The 22,366-nt window shown below is 30.4% G+C and overlaps 1 long non-coding RNA gene across 1 annotated transcript; it reads left to right on the top strand.

Annotated features, from left to right (window-relative positions):
• The first annotated feature begins 10,385 nt into the window (after positions 1–10,385).
• On the top strand, positions 10,386–12,140 carry LOC113737120 (uncharacterized). Its single transcript, XR_003459933.2, has 4 exons — positions 10,386–10,515; positions 10,978–11,040; positions 11,193–11,232; positions 11,601–12,140. It is a non-coding gene; the product is annotated as an uncharacterized lncRNA (long non-coding RNA).
• Positions 12,141–22,366: the final 10,226 nt, after the last annotated feature.

Below are 22,366 nucleotides of genomic sequence, written 5' to 3'. Positions count from 1 at the left end.
ATCTTACCAATATCTCCTACTTGTTAGAGTTAACATCATGTCTAACTATCCATATGCATTTCATGCCTCTTCTCATATTTTTTTCTCACATAATAATCACTTTTCATTTGACCTTTTTGACAACAAAAATTACACATAACCAAAGGGTTGTTTACATGAACAGGTTTAATACATCTTACTTGTCTTCTCTTATAAATAGTAAATTCATTTGCATTAGAATTTAATTTCTTCTCATGAGTGCCAAGATGAGCCTTTGATTTATTACCTTGAAAACAGTCTTGTTTTTTATGTTAGAGCAACTCATTTAAATTATCCATTCTTTTTTCAAATCATCTTGTTCCTTTTTGAACATTTCACAAAATCTTATTTTTCTATCAATCTCAAAGTGTAAAACAGTCTCACTCTTTTTTAAGAGATCACTTCAGTTTTCAGTTTTTTATTTTCTTGAAAATGACGTGCATTGTCCTGAAGAAGAAAGCCAATTTTATGTTTTAATTCCTTGTTTCTAGCATAAGATTCTTTCAAACTATCATGCAATTTTATAATGAAAGATTTAAGATCATCATCAGTTTCATCATCACTTTCAAATTGATAGTTAGAAAATGTTATCTCATCATCTCCAATGGCCATGAAAGTCAATTGAGCAGATTCTTCTTCCTCTTCAATTTCAATATCCGAGTTGCATTCATTCCATGTGAACTGGAAATTGTTGAATCTTGATTTTCTTTCACCCTTCCTCTTCTTCATTGGACACTCACTCATGTAGTATCCAAATTGGCCACATTTATAACATTTGTCACCTTGTTTTTTGTTTGTTTCATATCTTCCTTTGTTTCTTGCATTGTTGAATTGATTAGAATCTGAATTGTTAGGTCCTCCTCTTCTAAATCTTTTTTTGTTGAGAATTCTCTTGAAACTTCTTGTGATGAGAGCAAGATCACTGTCATCAACTTCCACATCTTCTCCATCCAAGGAGACCGAATCATATTCATCTTGAGATGCTTTTAGAGTAATGCTCTTTCTTACCTTTGCATCTTCTTCCTCTTGTACCGTAGTCCTAAGTTTCAACTCATAAGAGGTCAGAAAATTAATAAGTGATTCAATAGGCATAGTATTCAAATCTTTAGTCTTCTCAATAGCAGTCACTTTATTTTCCCAATCATTGGACAAGGCATTCAGAATTTTTCTATTTTTCTTACCTAAAGAGTATTCCTTTTCCAACACTTCTAAATCTTTAATGAGATCATTGAATCTACAATACATTTGATCAATATTTTCATGAGATTCCATCTTAAACGACTCATATTTAGTAATTAAAATAGATTTCTTTTACTCTCTAACATTTTCACTACTTTCATGAATTTCTTTCAATTTATCCCAAATTTCTTTAGCTGACATACAACCCTTGACTCTAATAGATTCATTTGAGTCTAAATCACAATATAACACAACACATTCATGGATTTTGCATTTAAGGTGAGATGAGCTCTATCCAGAGCAGTTAGTTCACTTCTTATTTTTGGTCTAAATCTATGAGTATTTTCATCTATAAGAGAGACATCATATAGACCTTCACTAATAATAAACCACAATTCAATATTAATAGATTGCAAAAAGATAATCATTCTTTCTTTCCAACTCACATAATTTGATCCATTAAATATAGGTGGTCTAATAACAGAATGTCCTTCAAAAAATATGACATTATTGGTTGTCATTTTTATTCCTAAGCCGATTGAGTTTAATCTCAAGGAGACCAAACTCTGATACCAATTGTAAGGATCGAAAACAACCAAGTGGAAGAGATAAGCAATGTAAAGATCACAAACGTAATAATAAACAAATAAAAAGGAAAGAATTGCAAACCAATTAACTACCCAACTTCTTTTGAACTTGTAGATTAATTCAAACAAACTTCTTCAAGTTGATGAATTACAATCACTCTTGTGTACAAAGGAAGGTTCATCTCCTCCTTGCCCCGAACTCCACTCGGTTAAACTAGAAAGTTTTACTATCCCTCAAGACAAATCTCACAGAGCTACACTCATGAAATATTCACTCACAAATGAAAAGCTTACAATGAATCTCACACCACTAAGACTACAAATCTTTCTTGTAGAGTGTTTTCTCACTAAAATTACTCTAAATCTTTTGTATCTTCAGTGTGCAAAAGTTATTTGAAGATTCTGACCATACTCTATTTATAGGAAACCAACAAAGTGCTTCATTAATACTTCCAACGGATAGAAAGTAGCTGAACAGTTAACTAGCCGTTGAAGTATCGGATGTCCGATACTCTTGTTTTTAGCGTCCGACAGCAGGCAGTGAGTTTGAGAAAATTTCTTCAATTCTATCGGACGTCCGGTGCAAGCTCTTTGTGCGTCCAACAGCAAACAAAGAGATTTGAGAAATCATCTTGTTTCTATCGGACGTCCGGTGGAGACATATTTAGCGTCCGATGATTTCGTCAACTTTGAAGGATCCTATCGGACGTCCGATGCTTGCGTCCGATCGAAGTTAGTGAGCCAGGGAAAATGTCTTATTTCCTTCGGACGTCCGGTGGTGGAGTTCTTCATGCGTCCGAAGTTGCGCAATGATTATCGGACGTCCAATCCAAGCGTCCGACAGCTTTTAGCAGCCTTTGTCCCTTTCAATTGTACTTGATCTTTGAATCTGATTTGTTTCATAACTGAAAATATTTCTTGAAGAGACATTAGTATTATCCATTATTTTGTAAACATCAAAAGATAGAGATCAAGATCAACATATACAAATACACCCCATTGTTATTGTGAATTGGAAAAGAAACGAATTTACCCCAATCTCTGAGAATACGACCCTACTTGCTCTGTTTACAAATCAATAATTTCTTGTGAATAAGCAGTCCATTCTGGTATATCGGGTTAAGCAAACTTTTTGGGAATATGGTGAATCAAGTAACCCATTGCACACCTAGAGTCCCTGCTCCAGTACTCAGAATTGAGTTTTGATTATTTTAATTGGCAACGAGGTTTATTTTTATTATTACACAGGCATCGATAACTTGTCAATAGGGTTCTTTAAATTATAACTAATTACTCCACCTAATCTCTTAAATTTAAGCATAGATATTTTAACTAGCACGTAATTGTAATTTGATAGGTATTTTTTCAAGTTATAATTATCCATACCACCTAATCGCCTAAATTTAACACACATGTTTGTCTCAGTGGATCAATTAACTAATTACCCCACCTAATCTCTTAAATTTAAGTATAGATATTTTAATTAGCACGTAATTGTAAGGGTTAATTACAAAAACTCCCCATAAGGTTGCACTTGTTTGCACTTTACCCCCTAATCTTAATTTTTTCTCACTTTACCCCTTAGACCGTTAGTTAACTCTAACATTGTGTAACGGAAATATCAAATAGATATTGATACCCCTAAGGGTTAATTACAATAAATCCTCTTAAGGTATGGCCATTTTGCATTTACTCTCTAGTATCATTTTTCTCTTAATATGTCTATTTGTCTCTAAAACCATTAGCCAACTCTAATATTTTGTATTACTTAAAACAAATAATGTTTAAAAAATTAATATCCCAAACATAATAATGAAAAATATTATATATTTATAGATATATATTTTGTTAAATTTATTTCCATAATTATTGGTTTTTAGATAAAAGAAACCATGGCCGCCACCAAAGACTTTATGTCTTGGTCGGGTGGAAGATCAAGGGTTCAAACCTTATCTCCCATCACTTGCCACAATACATGGTTTCCTCAAATCCATACGGCTGCATAGTGTACCTGTTTGGTCCGATGGTGGTTCAATTCCCGCCGATTCACCTATAGGGCCAGTTGGGCCCCCCTTAGGCTAAACTAGATAGGAGTAGGAATAAAATAGATAAGTGATAAATGACAAAAAAAAAAGACAAAAGAAAATATCTCTCACGTAAGGGAAAAAATTTTAGTGCAAAACTAAACTATAAGAAATATTATTAAAGGTCTATAGAAGGGTTTGTTTGAATTGGAGATTATATTAAAATTTTTTAGAATAATAGCACTATTTGCAATTTGATATTTGTGAGATAAAAAGTTGATTGAAAATAAAAAAGACGATTAAAAAATATGCTTAGATATAATTAAAAAATTTTTATGAAAAATTTATCAATCTAAATAAATTTTAATAGCATCTAAGCATGGAATACTAAAGGAACAACTAGAAATTTTGAACTCTAAATCAACCATGTTTCTGTTTTTTTAGTATTAGCAAGAAAAAAAATGTATACTTCCATGCAAAGAAAACACCTAATTACCAAAAGAAAAGTTTAACTATATGTATATTTCCAAAGAGAAATTGAAAATATCCTGATCATTTTAGACTTTAAAATATTTTCATATTTTAATTTTTTAGTAACAATTTTTGTAAAATATTGTCACATTTTAATTTTTAGTAACAATTTTTGTTTACTTTTTCCCATTATTAAGTTAAATTAGCAAGATATTCTTCTCAATCTAAAAAAAAAGTGCCACTCTGGAATCAAATTTAATGAGGACCATATATATAAAAATATTGTTTTATTATTATGTTAGAAATATTGATTTTTTAGATATTATTTATGCTGGTGTTATCAAATATTAGAGTTCTCAAATGATTTTAATAAAAAACAAACAAATTGATAAAGATATTAGGGAATAAAGTGCAAAAAGTGGAAAAGGGATTTACCATAGTTAACTTTTAGGGTATAAATGCCTTTTTGATACCACTATTATCTACCTACTAGATAAGAGAACAACTCAAGTTCTCCCTTGAATGCCAAGTGTCAATATATTGTTAGAGGAAGGAGTTAGGAAGGAGTTTGTTTTCTGATTTTTGGGATTTAAAGAGTGAGAAATGCCTATTTGAGCCTTGGTCTTGAAATTAAAGGTCTTAATAGTTCTTACTATTTAGGGGCTAATTGGTAACAATGATTTAATTATTTTCATTTGTTCCTTTTGTTTTGTTTTTAATTGGTTTGAAAGGTCAATTGAATCCTTTTATGAAAACTACCTCATTAAATAGTTGCTAACTATTTAGGGTTATTTTTGTATATTTGAAAATATATCTTTTATAATTTTCTGGTCAGATGCAAATAATTGTAGACTATTTGTGAACCTTTTTATCACATGGGTTGTTTTGAATTACATTATATAATACATTATATAATTATTTTCATTTGTTCCTTCTGATTGGTTTTTAATTGATTTGAAAGGTCAATTGAATCTTTTTATCAAAACTAGCTCATTAAATAGTTGCTAACTATTTAGTGTTATTTTTGTATATTTGAAAATATCTCTTTTATAATTTTCTGGTCAAATGCAAATAATTGTAGACTATTTGTGGGTTTTTTTATCACATAGGTTGTTTTGAATTACAGTATGGGTTGTTTTGAATTACATTATATAATTATTTTTATTTGTTCCTTTTGATTGGTTTTTATTTGTGGATTTTTTTATCACATGGGCTGTTTTGAATTACATTATATTATTAATTATATAATTATACAAATTAATGCAGTCATACCCGTTAGAAGTAATGTTCCTGCCTGTTAGCATGATTAGTATGACTGATGACTCATGATGTAAGTTAGTCAACACCAGCTTAATGGTCTTATTAGTCATCGAGCTTCCTTCTTCTTCATTTACCAGAATTTTCTTCCCCATTTTTCCCTTTCCTTTTTTTCCCGTCGAATAGCCTCTTTCTTTCTCTCGAATAGCCGCTTTCTTCCCGTCGAATCAGCCTGCAAAATTTTCAGTTTTCTACCAATTCCTTCAACAACCAATTGTCCTTCCTTTTGATTGCAACCCACAAAATCCTCCACACACACGTGAATTTTGTCCTGCCCCAAAAATTAGGTCAGTAAAATTTTTTCCCCCAAAATCTAGAAGCCTGCAAAATCTTCAATTTTCTGCCAATTTCTCGAGCAACTAATTGTACTTCCACCAACTAATTGTACTTCCTTTCGATTGCCTCTCAAAAAATCATCCACATTCGCGTGAATTCTTCTTTTTCCCCAAAAAACAACTCACTCAAATCTCTTTTTTCCCAAAATCAGCTCATTTTAGGGATGGCTGTTCTACCAACTTATCATCTATGGTACAGCTTTCAGAACTTACTACTTCCAGCTCCATATATACCTCTGTTTCCCAGTTTTGCCGGTATTCAGCAGACGAGCGAAGAAAATCTAGGTAATTCCTATTCTCTTTCCTTCTATTTCGAGCTGCAATTTTTTAGTTTTAGTTTGATGACTGAGCTGCAAATTTTAGTTTGAGCAACTAATTTTAGTTTCTGTCAATTTTTCAGTCAGCATATTAAGTTGCAATTTTTAGTTTGATGAATGTTCTTACCTTCTGTTTATTTATTTATATTTATTTCCATGTTCTTACCTTCCGTTAATTAAAGACTGCCATGTGTTTGATATTATACATAAAAGAATAATTATGATGCTATTTTTTCGATTAGGTTACGTTTACTTTTTTTCTCTGTTTTTATATTATTTTCAAATGCTGCCGGACTTTTGCCAACATTCAGGCGAGCAAAGAAAATATATGTATGTTTCTATTTTATCACCTTCTATTTTGAACTGCAAGTTTTTTTTCACTGTTGTTGCCTCTGTTTATTGCTTTCTCTTAATTAAGGAATGCGATGTGTTTGATGTTATGCTATGATAGTTTACTTTTCCCTCTGTTTTTTATTTCAAATGTTGCATGATGCTGTTAGCTGCTTATCTATTCAATAATTACATCATTTAGTATCATTGTCCTTTGGCTTATTAAGGTTGTCATTTTATATATATTACTTAGTTTTAGCTATTCTAGGATGCTTTGATTCTGTCATTTTGTGTGCCTTTGGATTAGCATCTTGCTTTGTTTATAATAAAATTACATTTTGATTTTTTGTGTTTCAAAATGAAAAAAAAAAAAAAAAAATTTAGTACAGGTTTTAGATTGATAGATGAGATGTTTGATGATTCCCCTGATCTAAGAATGTTGGAAAGAAACAAAAAGACAAACTTAAATATGCTGACTGAGCATATGAAGTTTAGTCTCGATTCTTCTGTTTATGAGCCATATTCTCCTTTTACTATCAACTGTGAGAATGACATTCGTGAAAACCACTTTGTTGAAACATGTGCTTCACAAAATCACATCGATAGGAACCTAATTCTGCCGAATGACTGCAGAGGTAAAAATGTTTGGTTTCCTTCAGAAAATATTGGAGGAATTCATTATACCTCTGATTCTATTGACAATCATTCTTTGCTCCCAATCAATTCATCTTTAATTAATCTGTCTGATGTTCAGCCTGCTGGTTCATCACAAGTTAACTGCAATGAGCAATCATTTGTTATAGAAAATCAGTTTCAGAGTGAGCAAGTCACAAATGTTAAAGGGAGAAATGTTTGTTCTGAAATATCAGGCCTAAACATGCAACTAACTAATTATACTCCTCCCCTCTTTGTGAATAGACATATACCTATAATAGGTAGTACTCCAGTTATATCTTATAATAACAGGCCTCTTGAATATTCTGACATTTATGCTAAAGAGATGATAAATAAGAAAGAATATAGAAGACATGCCTACTTTAGATGGAAAAAGAAGAGATTGAGAGCAAAGTCTAGATCAATTGCTTCTACAAATATAACTGAAAAGCAAACAAGCACCACAATTGTTAATGAGTGTTCCTCAGTTGTTGGTGTTCAGCGTAGTTCTCGATGTCGTTCGAAGCATCACAAATCATCTCTCAAAAAAGCTCAGCCAGGTCTAGAGTTAATACTTTTAAGTTTTCTAATATGTTTTTCTCCACTGCCATTAAAATCAATTGAATGGTTTGATTGCTAAATGCTCTCAAATAATTGTATTTTAGGAAGAAAGTGCAAAACAGGAAGAGCTTTGTTGGATATAATTCCTGACAAAGCTGATATCCTACCAACCCAACTAGATTGTCCTCATTGCGGAGCCAAGAAGTTTTTTTCTGAGACAGCATATTTTTGTTGTCAAGATGGTGAAGTTGTTTTGACTCAAAATAAAATTCCAGATATCTTTAAAGAGTTATTAACTTCATCTTCACAAGAGGCACAATCTTTTAGAACTCTTATTAGAACATATAATAATCATTTTGGATTCACTTCCTTTGGTGTTAAAGCTGATCAGAATTTATCAAAAAGGAATAAAGGAATTTACACTTTTAGAATTCAAGGACAGGTATATCACTTTCTGAATGATTTCAGTTCAAGCAATGGTCATAATAATAACTTGCAGTTATATTTCAATGACTTTGAAACTGAAGTAAACAATCGATTAGCAGCTTGTCCTAGACTATCCGAAACTGTGATTAGGAAAATTATGCAAGTTTTTGAGGCTAACCCATATGCAAAATTCTTTAGAAATTTGAGAGAAATACCTAATTTAGATAACTACTACATTGTGTTAAAAACTCTACCTGGTGTTGATCAAAGAGTCTATAATAGACCAACAACTTCACAAGTTGCAAGCTTGTGGGTTGAGGGGCAAGAAAATGGAGAAACCAGCAGGCGTGATATTAGAGTTCAAACCCATAGTGGCACTTCAAAAAATATACAATACTATTATGGATGTTATGATCCACTCCAATATCCAATACTTTTTCCTTTTGGTGATCTTGGCTGGCACCAAGGAATACCAAAGAAAGGAGCAAAAGTAAATGGAAGAAAGGGGAAAAAAAGGCAACCTGTGGCAGATTTCATTTCCCCTGAAAATGCTGCTACAGTAGAACAACTAATCCAAAATGAAGAACATGGTTAGTATAATAACTATATACCATGATCTTTCATTTTACCTATTTAATATTTATGATTACACATTTAATAATGTACTATTATTTTTTCCACAGCAATGGAAAACATACATGAAGATCCAAATTTTGTGTCCCTTCGAGAATATTATTGTTATAAACTTCAGATTAGGGACAATGATGAATCTTGGCTATTACATTTTGCTCGCCTCCTACAACAATATATTGTTGATCAATATGTGAAGCTTGAGACACAAAGACTTGACTTTTATAGATTACAACAAGAGGAAATTAGGAGAGAGTTCTTGAAAGGCATAATAGATGCTTTAGGATCAGGCGAGAGTCAAGCATCTAATGTTGGCCAACGTATCATATTACCGCCATCATTTATTGGAGGGCCGAGAAATATGAGACGTAAATACATGGATGCAATGACATTAGTACAGAAGTATGGTAAACCAGATATATTTCTGACCATGACTTGCAATCCTAATTGGCCAGAAATAAAAGAACACTTAATAGACAAAGAAGAAGCACAAAACAGACCAGATTTGCTTGCTAGAGTATTTCATGCTAAGTTAGAACAGCTTAAAGATGAACTTCTGAAAAAATGCATCTTTGGTGAAGTGGCAGCTTACACTTATGTCATTGAATACCAAAAATGTGGACTGCCACATGCACACTTCTTGCTAATTTTAAAGTCAAAATTCAAGATGTATACTCCTGAAGAATATGATAAAATTGTCTGTGCTGAGATACCAAATAAAGAGAAAAACGAACATCTATATAATTTGGTTATTAAACATATGCTTCATGGACCATGTGGTTCACTTGATCCAACAAATGTATGCATGAGAAAAAATGGAACTTGCAAGAATAATTTTCCTAAAAATTTTTGTGAGGAAACTATCCAAACTCTTAATGCATATCCTGAATATCGAAGGAGAGATGATGGAGTTCAAATTAAGATCAAATCAGCTCTTTTAGATAACAGATGGGTTGTACCATACAATCCATATCTTTTGGCTAAATTTGATTGCCATCTTAATGTTGAAATATGTTCTACAATTAAGGCGTCAAATACATTTACAAGTATATCTATAAAGGTCATGATAGAACTAACTTTTGTGTAGTAAATAATAAACCTGATTCAGAAATTGATGAAATTAAACAATATGTATCAGCTAGGTGGGTTTCTCCACCTGAGGCAGCATGGAGAATCTTTAGATTTTCTATGAGTGAAATAAAGCCAGCTATTATTCATTTACAATTGCATTTGGAAAATTATCAGCCAATGAGTTTCAAAAAAACAGCTAATCTTCAAAATGTTGTCAATAACTATCATTTGAAAAAAACAATGCTCACTGAATTTTTTTACATGAATAGGACAGATAAAGCAGCTCGGGATCTAAATTGTACTTATGTAGAGTTCCCTGATCATTTTGTCTGGTTACCTAAGCAAAAATACTGGAAATTGAGAGAAAGAGGTGAATCAATAGGGCGAATAATGACTGCTCATCCTTTGAATATTTCTAATGATCAGGGATTTGATTTCTGGCATTTGATTTCCTCGTACAAACTTCATAGTTTTTTCCTGAATTTCTGGCATTTGATTGTACTTGAAACAGGTTGTAATCTCAATTGGGGGGCTCCAGATTTTTTTCCTTCTGATTGAGTTGATGGACGGTGGGCTCAAGACTGCAAAGGGACTGGTAATCTTCCTCTCCTCCCTTTGTCGATTTCTCCCTCCTGTTCTCCTTCATCTCCCTCGCTCCATACCTCAAGTAATTATAGCTGATTTTTTCTATTTTTCTGCCATTTTACCTGATATTTCCTTGGCTAAAAACAATCAATTCTTCCCCCTTCTTTTTTTTGGTCCTTTTCTGAAACAACGAGGAAGTGAAAGGTTAATATTTCATCTCCACTGTCTATATGAATTTGTAGAATACAGATATGGTATTTTTCTTCCCCTTTCTTTCCATGATTAATGTATTTGTTTCATTTTAGTTTTATCATTAAATTTTTATTTTTAGTTTCAACAAAAAACTTTTAATATGGTCGGAGATGGTGAATAATTGATGATTAGCTGGCCTGTAGAGTATTTATTTATTTTATTTTTTGTACCTACTTTGTGTTTTATTGTTCCATTTTTCTTTCCGTTTTTGCCTTTCTAGGATTTCTTCTGCAACAGGGAGGAAAATGGCCACCCGTGAAAGACAATTGCTGAGGGGAAAATCGTAAGCTTTGTTTTATCATTCTAATTTAATTTTTACTTTAAATTGCTCTTTTCAGAGCTCAAATGATGGTATATTTTTCTTTGGCCTTTGCTCTTTTCAAACCTCATTCGAGTTTTCTTTTTTAGTCATTTTTTTTGGTGTCTTTCATGCAGGTGTTTTGTTGATCTCCTGATCAGAAAAGCAATCCATATGGTAACCAAAAAGATTCACTTGTTTAAAATAGATTTCTTCATCGTCAAAATGTCTTTCTATTTGCTCCAGTTCTTCCGATCCCTTTTTCTTCATTGGGTTTTCAACATTTGAAGAATTAATAAATTTCTTCTCTGAGAATCAAGAACTTCCAGGTCACATTGGTCATTGGCCATGAGTTACAAAAGATCGTGTGATGCTATTCTTTTGATTGCTTTGTGTTGAAATTTTTTGTTTTAGTACATAAATTGTCTCTTGGTAAAACCTCTTGAATATTCGTTTTATGAACCTTAAGTGGATATTAAACTGAGTATCTTCAGCAATATATTTTTTTGTTACAATGGCAATCTAAATGGTTTTCCTATTTGTAGGTGGTTAAAGGTTTGTCCAAGATGAGGATTCTCAAATATTACATTCTAAGCACCTGCTTGAAATAATGAGTAAGTTACTGTTTTAATAAAACACCTTAAATTTTCTATTCCTTGATCAAAAAAAGAATTAAATTGCTACATAATTGTAGTTTTGCCTCTTGAATCATAGACTACGATGTTTAATAGCTTGGAAATTCTTATTAGGAAAATCAGTTTTGGTTGACTTAAGTCTATATTTACAAAACATGATGTTCTCTTAGATTTGTAACATTTCAGTAAGATTAAGTCTGGAAAACTGAACCTTATGATAGTTTTTTTACTTGTAAAAATAAACTTAATTGAGGTAAGCCTAAACAGAAAATTTTGTGAGAAACATGAAGATGGTATTCCAATTGATAGGTTCAAAAAGGTGAATATGATGCAGACCTTCAATTTATGTTGAAGTTTTTTATGCAGGAAAGAACTTAAAGGAAGGGCATGTTACTTTTGAAGAAAATTTGGTAGAACTCCTAATTTGTTTTAACTGGATGGATAATTTGTACTAAACAAACAAACTATCATATAAAAACATATCTTAAATGTTTAAAGATAAACATTATAAATTTAAAAATGAAGCATTACAATCTGGTCTTCTTAATACATTTGTTAAAATCATATCTTTATACCATCTAAAATCTGATAATGTTGGACATCTTAAATTTGTTAAAAATGTTTTATTAGAATTTAATTCTTCTTTTGGATTTCCTATGAAATACATAACTATTGTTACAATTAGAAATTCTGCAGCATCTGATTGTATTTGAATATTTCCTTGATCATCTTCTAATTCTTGTGTATGATCTAATATTGATAATTTATCTTGTAATGTTAAAGCATTATCCCACCAATTCTTTAATTGTCCAGTAAATCCTGAAACTAATAATGTTGCAATATTTCTTTCTTGAATATTTTTAATCTTATAGGCTAATCTTGCCATTCCCATTTCTTGCAAATTATTTAATAATTCATATTCAGTTTTGCCATCTATATTCCATTCATATATTGAATCTCCATCATATTTAAACATTCTAAATATAGAACGGGATATTAATTTTTAGTACTCCACAAATAAATGTTCAAACTAATTTATATAAAAAATGGAAATTAAAAGACGATCAAATCTTAACATCAATACACCCTCCATTACAAGAAGTAAAAATTAATATAGGAAAAGGAGAAGTAATAGCCTCACCTTTTAAAAAGGGAAGAGAAGCAGAATCAAGTGCAAATAATTCAATAAATCTGGAAGATCTTAAAAAAGTTTATCAACAAAATAATTATACCAATCAAATTCTTCATACAATATCTCAACATATGGAAGTATTAAATACAAAAATTGATACACTAAAGAAACCAGATTTAAAATTCCCAAATGATATATCAGCACCTCATTTTCAACCTAGAAGTCTGACAAGAGAAAAAGAACAAGATTTAGTACAAAGTATTAGCAATCAAAAAATAAGTAATACAGATAATTTATTAAATAAAATATCTAATGCCTTACAAAATCTAACTACAGATTCAAAACCATCAACACCCAAAATAAACACTTTAGATCAAATAATAGAAGAAAACTCTATGGAAGAATTAGAAGATTTATCAGAAGAATCAATAAATTCAGATATAGAAGAAAATATACTTTTACCAATAGAAAATCAATTTGAAGAAGAAGATAATCAAATAAATAGAATAAAAAGGAAGAACTATAGTAACAATAAAAATTGGAAAATGGTAAGTTCAAAGAATTATTATCCAAGACCAAGTCCTCCTGACATTCAATATGAAGAAAGATCAAAATTTAGAACTACTAAATATGATGGAGATTCAATATATGAATGGAATATAGATGGCAAAGCTGAATATGAAGTATTAAATAATTTGCAAGAAATGGGAATGGCAAGATTAGCCTATAAGATTAAAAATATTCAAGAAAGAAATATTGCAACATTATTAGTTTCAGGATTTACTGGACAATTAAAGAATTGGTGGGATAATGCTTTAACATTACAAGATAAATTATCAATATTAGATCATACACAAGAATTAGAAGATGATCAAGGAAATATTCAAATACAATCAGATGCTGCAGAATTTCTAATTGTAACAATAGTTATGTATTTCATAGGAAATCCAAAAGAAGAATTAAATTCTAATAAAACATTTTTAACAAATTTAAGATGTCCAACATTATCAGATTTTAGATGGTATAAAGATATGTTTTTAACAAATGTATTAAGAAGACCAGATTGTAATGCTTCATTTTGGAAAGAAAGATTCATAACGGGATTACCAAGTTTATTTTCACAAAGAATAATGGATAATTTACAAAAAGAAATGGGAACAGATGTAATTTCATTCGAAAATATTACTTTTGGACAATTATTTGCTTTTGTGAAAAAAGAAGGATTAATATTATGTTCAGAATTAAGATTACAAATAAAATATGGATCTAAAACAAAAGAAGTAGGATCATTCTGTGATGCATTTGGAATCCAAAGAATCAAATCACCATCAGCATACAGAAAGAAAGTTAAAAAATATTCCAAGAAAATTAGGTATAAAAAGCCTAAGGAAAATGAACCAACTAAAAAGAGAAGATTTATTAAAAAACAAATAGTTTGTTATAAATGTGGAAAAATAGGACATAAAGCAAACAAATGTAGATTAAAAGAAAAAATTACAGAAATTTGTTCTAAAGAAGAAGAAATTAAAAATAAACTATTAAACTTATTAATAAATGAAAAAGAACAAAGTACAGAAGATGATTATTACAATGATATTTCTAGTTCAGAAAGTGAAGAAAATTGCAATTGCACTCCAAAATATATAAATGTAATAACTAAAAAAGAAGATAAAGAATTTTTACTAGATATAATAGAAAAAATTGATGATCCAATAGCTAAAAAAGAATATTTAGAAAGACTAAAAAGTTTAATTATTCAAGAAGATAAAATGCCAAAAATAATAGAACCTTTTAGTATATCAAAATTAATAGATAAATATCCAAACATTAATATAATGAAAAAAGAAACTACTAAAGATCTTCAATCAGAAATTAATAATCTCAAAATACAAGTAAAACAATTACAACAAGAAATCATAGAATTAAAATTAAAAGATTTAGAGATAGAATCAAAATTAGAATTAATAAATAATCAGCCCTCAACTTCTAATTCTAAAACAGAAGAAATATTAATATCAGAAAAATTAGTAGAAGAATCTCAATATTTGAATACTATTGAAAGAATAACATTTCAAAAATGGTTTGTTTTAGTAACAATTACAGTAGAAGATTTCAAAGAAACATTTGTAGCTCTAATAGATAGTGGAGCTGATACAAGTTGTATTAAAGAAGGAATAATCCCTACAAAATATTGTGAAAGAACAAATGAAAAATTAATGGCAGCAAATGGCGAAGATTTAAAAGTAACTTATAAATTTACAAAAGGATCAATATGTAACAATGAATATTGTATTAGACATAATTTCATAATTGTAAAGAATATACATCATGATGTAATATTAGGAACACCCTTTTTAATTCAAATATATCCATTTTTAGTAAGTAATGAAGGAATTTCAGTAAATATAATGGGAAAAATTGTTATCTTTAAATTCTTAACTCCAATTAAACAAAAAGAATTACATACCTTACAAACATCTTCAATATATAAAACAATAAACAGTATTACCAAAGTACAACAACAAATAAGCTATATTAAAGAAGAAAAATCTTATCTAAAAATTGAAGAACAATTAAATGATATCAAAATACAAAAAAGAATATCCGAATTAGAAAAATTATTACAAAAAGAAATTTGTGCAGATATTCCTAATGCTTTTTGGGATAGAAAACAACATATGATAGAATTACCCTATGAAAAAGACTTTGATGAAAAGAATATTCCAACAAAAGCCAGACCAATACAAATGAATTCTGAATTACTAGAATTTTGTAAAAAGGAAATAAAAATATTACTAGATAAAGGATTAATAACTCCTTCAAAATCACCTTGGAGCTGTGCTGCATTTTATGTAATGAATCAAGCTGAAAAAGAACGAGGAGTTCCAAGATTAGTAATAAATTATAAACCTTTAAATAAAGTTTTACAATGGATTAGATATCCTATTCCAAATAAAAAAGATTTGCTTAATCGATTATTTAATGCAAAAATATTCTCAAAGTTTGATATGAAATCAGGATATTGGCAAATAATAATAAACCCAAAAGATAGATACAAAACAGCATTTACAACACCTTTTGGACATTATGAATGGAAAGTTATGCCATTTGGATTAAAAAATGCACCATCAGAATTTCAAAATATAATGAATGATATTTTCAATCCTTACAGTTCATTCAGTATAGTCTATATAGATGATGTATTAATATTTTCAGAATCAATAGAACAACATTTTAAACATTTAAGTATATTTTCAAAGATAATTAAGAAAAATGGACTAGTTGTTTCTGCTCCAAAAATGAAATTATTTCAAACAAAAATAAGATTTTTAGGACATAATATATATCAAGGAACAATAAAACCAATTAATAGAGCTTTAGAATTTGCTACTAAATTTCCAAATGAAATAAAAGATAAAAATCAATTACAAAGATTTTTAGGATGCTTAAATTACATAGCAGATTTCTTTCCCAAATTAAGACAAGAATGTTCTATATTATTTAATAGACTAAAGAAAAATCCAAAACCTTGGACAGAAGAACATACTCAAAAAATAAAATATTTAAAAGAGAAAATAGAGTCATTACCATGTTTATGTTTACCTCATCCTAAAGCATTCATGATAGTCGAAACTGATGCATCAGAATTAGGATACGGTGGAATATTAAAACAAAAAATAGATAATTCAAAAGAAGAATTAGTTAGATTTCATTCAGGAACACAGCATTGACTATCCATAGCTACACTCATGAAATATTCACTCACAAATGAAAAATTTACAATGAATTTCACACCACGAATACTACAAATCTTCTTTGGAGAGTGTTTTTTCACTAAAACTATTCTAAATCTTTTGTATCTTCAGTGTGCAAAAATTATTTGAAAATTCGGACCATACTCTATTTATAGGAGACCAACAAAGTATTTCATTAATGCTTCCAACGGATAGAAAGTAGCTGAACAGTCAACTAGCCGTTGGAGTTCGAACGTCCGGTACTCCTGTTTTTAGCGTCCGACAGCAGGTAGTGAGTTTGAGAAATTTTCTTCAATTCTATCGGACGTCTTGTGCAAACTCTTTGTGCGTCCGACAACAAACAAAGAGATTTGAGAAATCATTTTGTTTCTATCGGACGTCTGGTGGAGACATATTCAGCGTCCGATGGTTTCATCGACTTTGAAGGATCCTATCGGACGTCCGGTGGTGGAGTTTTTCATGCGTCCGAAATTGCGCAATAATTATCGGACGTTCGATCCAAGCGTTCGACAGCTTTCAGCAGCTTTTGTCCCTTTCAATTGTACTTGATTTTTGAATCTGAATTGTTTCATAACTGAAAATATTTCTTGAAGAGACAATAGTATTATCCATTGTTTTGTAAACATTAAAAGATAGGGATCAAGATCAACATTCTCCCCCTTTTTGATGATGACAAAATAATGGATGGAAGAAAAAATAATTGAGCCATAAGCTCCCCCTTACTCAATGCATAAAAAAAGTTTTTAAGTGCCAAACTTATAATCTCAGAAAACTCCCCCTTTCACATAGCATCCATTTCTCCCATTTTTGTCATCATAAAATGAGAGTAAAAATAGGCAATAATAATCCAGCAACAATAATAGAGAATCTAGTATTCTAGAGAAATGATATTAAAGTTCAACAATCACCAACATACCAACATTTACCAACATATCACAGAGAGTTGCTATCAAAAGACGTATCAAACAGAGAAATAAAAGAAGTATCAAACAAAGAAATAACTATCAAAATAATTATCAAAACAAATCATTATTAGATCAGCATCATTCATTTCTCCTTTTTGTCATTGTAAAAATTTAGTAATATTCAAAAATATTGAGAAAAACACCGTTCAAAGTATCAGAAACATCAAAAGAAAATTACAAACGAACATTATAAACAAGAATCTCATCAATCTTACCAATATCTCCTACTTGTTAGAGTTAACATCATGTCTAACTATCCATATGCATTTCATGCCTCTTCTCATATTTTTTTCTCACATAATAATCACTTTTCATTTGACCTTTTTGACAACAAAAATTACACATAACCAAAGGGTTGTTTACATGAACAGGTTTAATACATCTTACTTGTCTTCTCTTATAAATAGTAAATTCATTTGCATTAGAATTTAATTTCTTCTCATGAGTGCCAAGATGAGCCTTTGATTTATTACCTTGAAAACAGTCTTGTTTTTTATGTTAGAGCAACTCATTTAAATTATCCATTCTTTTTTCAAATCATCTTGTTCCTTTTTGAACATTTCACAAAATCTTATTTTTCTATCAATCTCAAAGTGTAAAACAGTCTCACTCTTTTTTAAGAGATCACTTCAGTTTTCAGTTTTTTATTTTCTTGAAAATGACGTGCATTGTCCTGAAGAAGAAAGCCAATTTTATGTTTTAATTCCTTGTTTCTAGCATAAGATTCTTTCAAACTATCATGCAATTTTATAATGAAAGATTTAAGATCATCATCAGTTTCATCATCACTTTCAAATTGATAGTTAGAAAATGTTATCTCATCATCTCCAATGGCCATGAAAGTCAATTGAGCAGATTCTTCTTCCTCTTCAATTTCAATATCCGAGTTGCATTCATTCCATGTGAACTGGAAATTGTTGAATCTTGATTTTCTTTCACCCTTCCTCTTCTTCATTGGACACTCACTCATGTAGTATCCAAATTGGCCACATTTATAACATTTGTCACCTTGTTTTTTGTTTGTTTCATATCTTCCTTTGTTTCTTGCATTGTTGAATTGATTAGAATCTGAATTGTTAGGTCCTCCTCTTCTAAATCTTTTTTTGTTGAGAATTCTCTTGAAACTTCTTGTGATGAGAGCAAGATCACTGTCATCAACTTCCACATCTTCTCCATCCAAGGAGACCGAATCATATTCATCTTGAGATGCTTTTAGAGTAATGCTCTTTCTTACCTTTGCATCTTCTTCCTCTTGTACCGTAGTCCTAAGTTTCAACTCATAAGAGGTCAGAAAATTAATAAGTGATTCAATAGGCATAGTATTCAAATCTTTAGTCTTCTCAATAGCAGTCACTTTATTTTCCCAATCATTGGACAAGGCATTCAGAATTTTTCTATTTTTCTTACCTAAAGAGTATTCCTTTTCCAACACTTCTAAATCTTTAATGAGATCATTGAATCTACAATACATTTGATCAATATTTTCATGAGATTCCATCTTAAACGACTCATATTTAGTAATTAAAATAGATTTCTTTTACTCTCTAACATTTTCACTACTTTCATGAATTTATTTCAATTTATCCCAAATTTCTTTAGCTGACATACAACCCTTGACTCTAATAGATTCATTTGAGTCTAAATCACAATATAACACAACACATTCATGGATTTTGCATTTAAGGTGAGATGAGCTCTATCCAGAGCAGTTAGTTCACTTCTTATTTTTGGTCTAAATCTATGAGTATTTTCATCTATAAGAGAGACATCATATAGACCTTCACTAATAATAAACCACAATTCAATATTAATAGATTGCAAAAAGATAATCATTCTTTCTTTCCAACTCACATAATTTGATCCATTAAATATAGGTGGTCTAATAACAGAATGTCCTTCAAAAAATATGACATTATTGGTTGTCATTTTTATTCCTAAGCCGATTGAGTTTAATCTCAAGGAGACCAAACTCTGATACCAATTGTAAGGATCGAAAACAACCAAGTGGAAGAGATAAGCAATGTAAAGATCACAAACGTAATAATAAACAAATAAAAAGGAAAGAATTGCAAACCAATTAACTACCCAACTTCTTTTGAACTTGTAGATTAATTCAAACAAACTTCTTCAAGTTGATGAATTACAATCACTCTTGTGTACAAAGGAAGGTTCATCTCCTCCTTGCCCCGAACTCCACTCGGTTAAACTAGAAAGTTTTACTATCCCTCAAGACAAATCTCACAGAGCTACACTCATGAAATATTCACTCACAAATGAAAAGCTTACAATGAATCTCACACCACTAAGACTACAAATCTTTCTTGTAGAGTGTTTTCTCACTAAAATTACTCTAAATCTTTTGTATCTTCAGTGTGCAAAAGTTATTTGAAGATTCTGACCATACTCTATTTATAGGAAACCAACAAAGTGCTTCATTAATACTTCCAACGGATAGAAAGTAGCTGAACAGTTAACTAGCCGTTGAAGTATCGGATGTCCGATACTCTTGTTTTTAGCGTCCGACAGCAGGCAGTGAGTTTGAGAAAATTTCTTCAATTCTATCGGACGTCCGGTGCAAGCTCTTTGTGCGTCCAACAGCAAACAAAGAGATTTGAGAAATCATCTTGTTTCTATCGGACGTCCGGTGGAGACATATTCAGCGTCCGATGATTTCGTCAACTTTGAAGGATCCTATCGGACGTCCGATGCTTGCGTCCGATCGAAGTTAGTGAGCCAGGGAAAATGTCTTATTTCCTTCGGACGTCCGGTGGTGGAGTTCTTCATGCGTCCGAAGTTGCGCAATGATTATCGGACGTCCAATCCAAGCGTCCGACAGCTTTTAGCAGCCTTTGTCCCTTTCAATTGTACTTGATCTTTGAATCTGATTTGTTTCATAACTGAAAATATTTCTTGAAGAGACATTAGTATTATCCATTATTTTGTAAACATCAAAAGATAGAGATCAAGATCAACATATACAAATACACCCCATTGTTATTGTGAATTGGAAAAGAAACGAATTTACCCCAATCTCTGAGAATACGACCCTACTTGCTCTGTTTACAAATCAATAATTTCTTGTGAATAAGCAGTCCATTCTGGTATATCGGGTTAAGCAAACTTTTTGGGAATATGGTGAATCAAGTAACCCATTGCACACCTAGAGTCCCTGCTCCAGTACTCAGAATTGAGTTTTGATTATTTTAATTGGCAACGAGGTTTATTTTTATTATTACACAGGCATCGATAACTTGTCAATAGGGTTCTTTAAATTATAACTAATTACTCCACCTAATCTCTTAAATTTAAGCATAGATATTTTAACTAGCACGTAATTGTAATTTGATAGGTATTTTTTCAAGTTATAATTATCCATACCACCTAATCGCCTAAATTTAACACACATGTTTGTCTCAGTGGATCAATTAACTAATTACCCCACCTAATCTCTTAAATTTAAGTATAGATATTTTAATTAGCACGTAATTGTAAGGGTTAATTACAAAAACTCCCCATAAGGTTGCACTTGTTTGCACTTTACCCCCTAATCTTAATTTTTTCTCACTTTACCCCTTAGACCGTTAGTTAACTCTAACATTGTGTAACGGAAATATCAAATAGATATTGATACCCCTAAGGGTTAATTACAATAAATCCTCTTAAGGTATGGCCATTTTGCATTTACTCTCTAGTATCATTTTTCTCTTAATATGTCTATTTGTCTCTAAAACCATTAGCCAACTCTAATATTTTGTATTACTTAAAACAAATAATGTTTAAAAAATTAATATCCCAAACATAATAATGAAAAATATTATATATTTATAGATATATATTTTGTTAAATTTATTTCCATAATTATTGGTTTTTAGATAAAAGAAACCATGGCCGCCACCAAAGACTTTATGTCTTGGTCGGGTGGAAGATCAAGGGTTCAAACCTTATCTCCCATCACTTGCCACAATACATGGTTTCCTCAAATCCATACGGCTGCATAGTGTACCTGTTTGGTCCGATGGTGGTTCAATTCCCGCCGATTCACCTATAGGGCCAGTTGGGCCCCCCTTAGGCTAAACTAGATAGGAGTAGGAATAAAATAGATAAGTGATAAATGACAAAAAAAAAAGACAAAAGAAAATATCTCTCACGTAAGGGAAAAAATTTTAGTGCAAAACTAAACTATAAGAAATATTATTAAAGGTCTATAGAAGGGTTTGTTTGAATTGGAGATTATATTAAAATTTTTTAGAATAATAGCACTATTTGCAATTTGATATTTGTGAGATAAAAAGTTGATTGAAAATAAAAAAGACGATTAAAAAATATGCTTAGATATAATTAAAAAATTTTTATGAAAAATTTATCAATCTAAATAAATTTTAATAGCATCTAAGCATGGAATACTAAAGGAACAACTAGAAATTTTGAACTCTAAATCAACCATGTTTCTGTTTTTTTAGTATTAGCAAGAAAAAAAATGTATACTTCCATGCAAAGAAAACACCTAATTACCAAAAGAAAAGTTTAACTATATGTATATTTCCAAAGAGAAATTGAAAATATCCTGATCATTTTAGACTTTAAAATATTTTCATATTTTAATTTTTTAGTAACAATTTTTGTAAAATATTGTCACATTTTAATTTTTAGTAACAATTTTTGTTTACTTTTTCCCATTATTAAGTTAAATTAGCAAGATATTCTTCTCAATCTAAAAAAAAAGTGCCACTCTGGAATCAAATTTAATGAGGACCATATATATAAAAATATTGTTTTATTATTATGTTAGAAATATTGATTTTTTAGATATTATTTATGCTGGTG

Source organism: Coffea arabica, chromosome 3e, assembly GCF_036785885.1.
Source record: "Coffea arabica cultivar ET-39 chromosome 3e, Coffea Arabica ET-39 HiFi, whole genome shotgun sequence".
NCBI lineage: Eukaryota > Viridiplantae > Streptophyta > Magnoliopsida > Gentianales > Rubiaceae > Coffea > Coffea arabica.
This window is presented reverse-complemented; position numbering and strand designations above follow the sequence as displayed.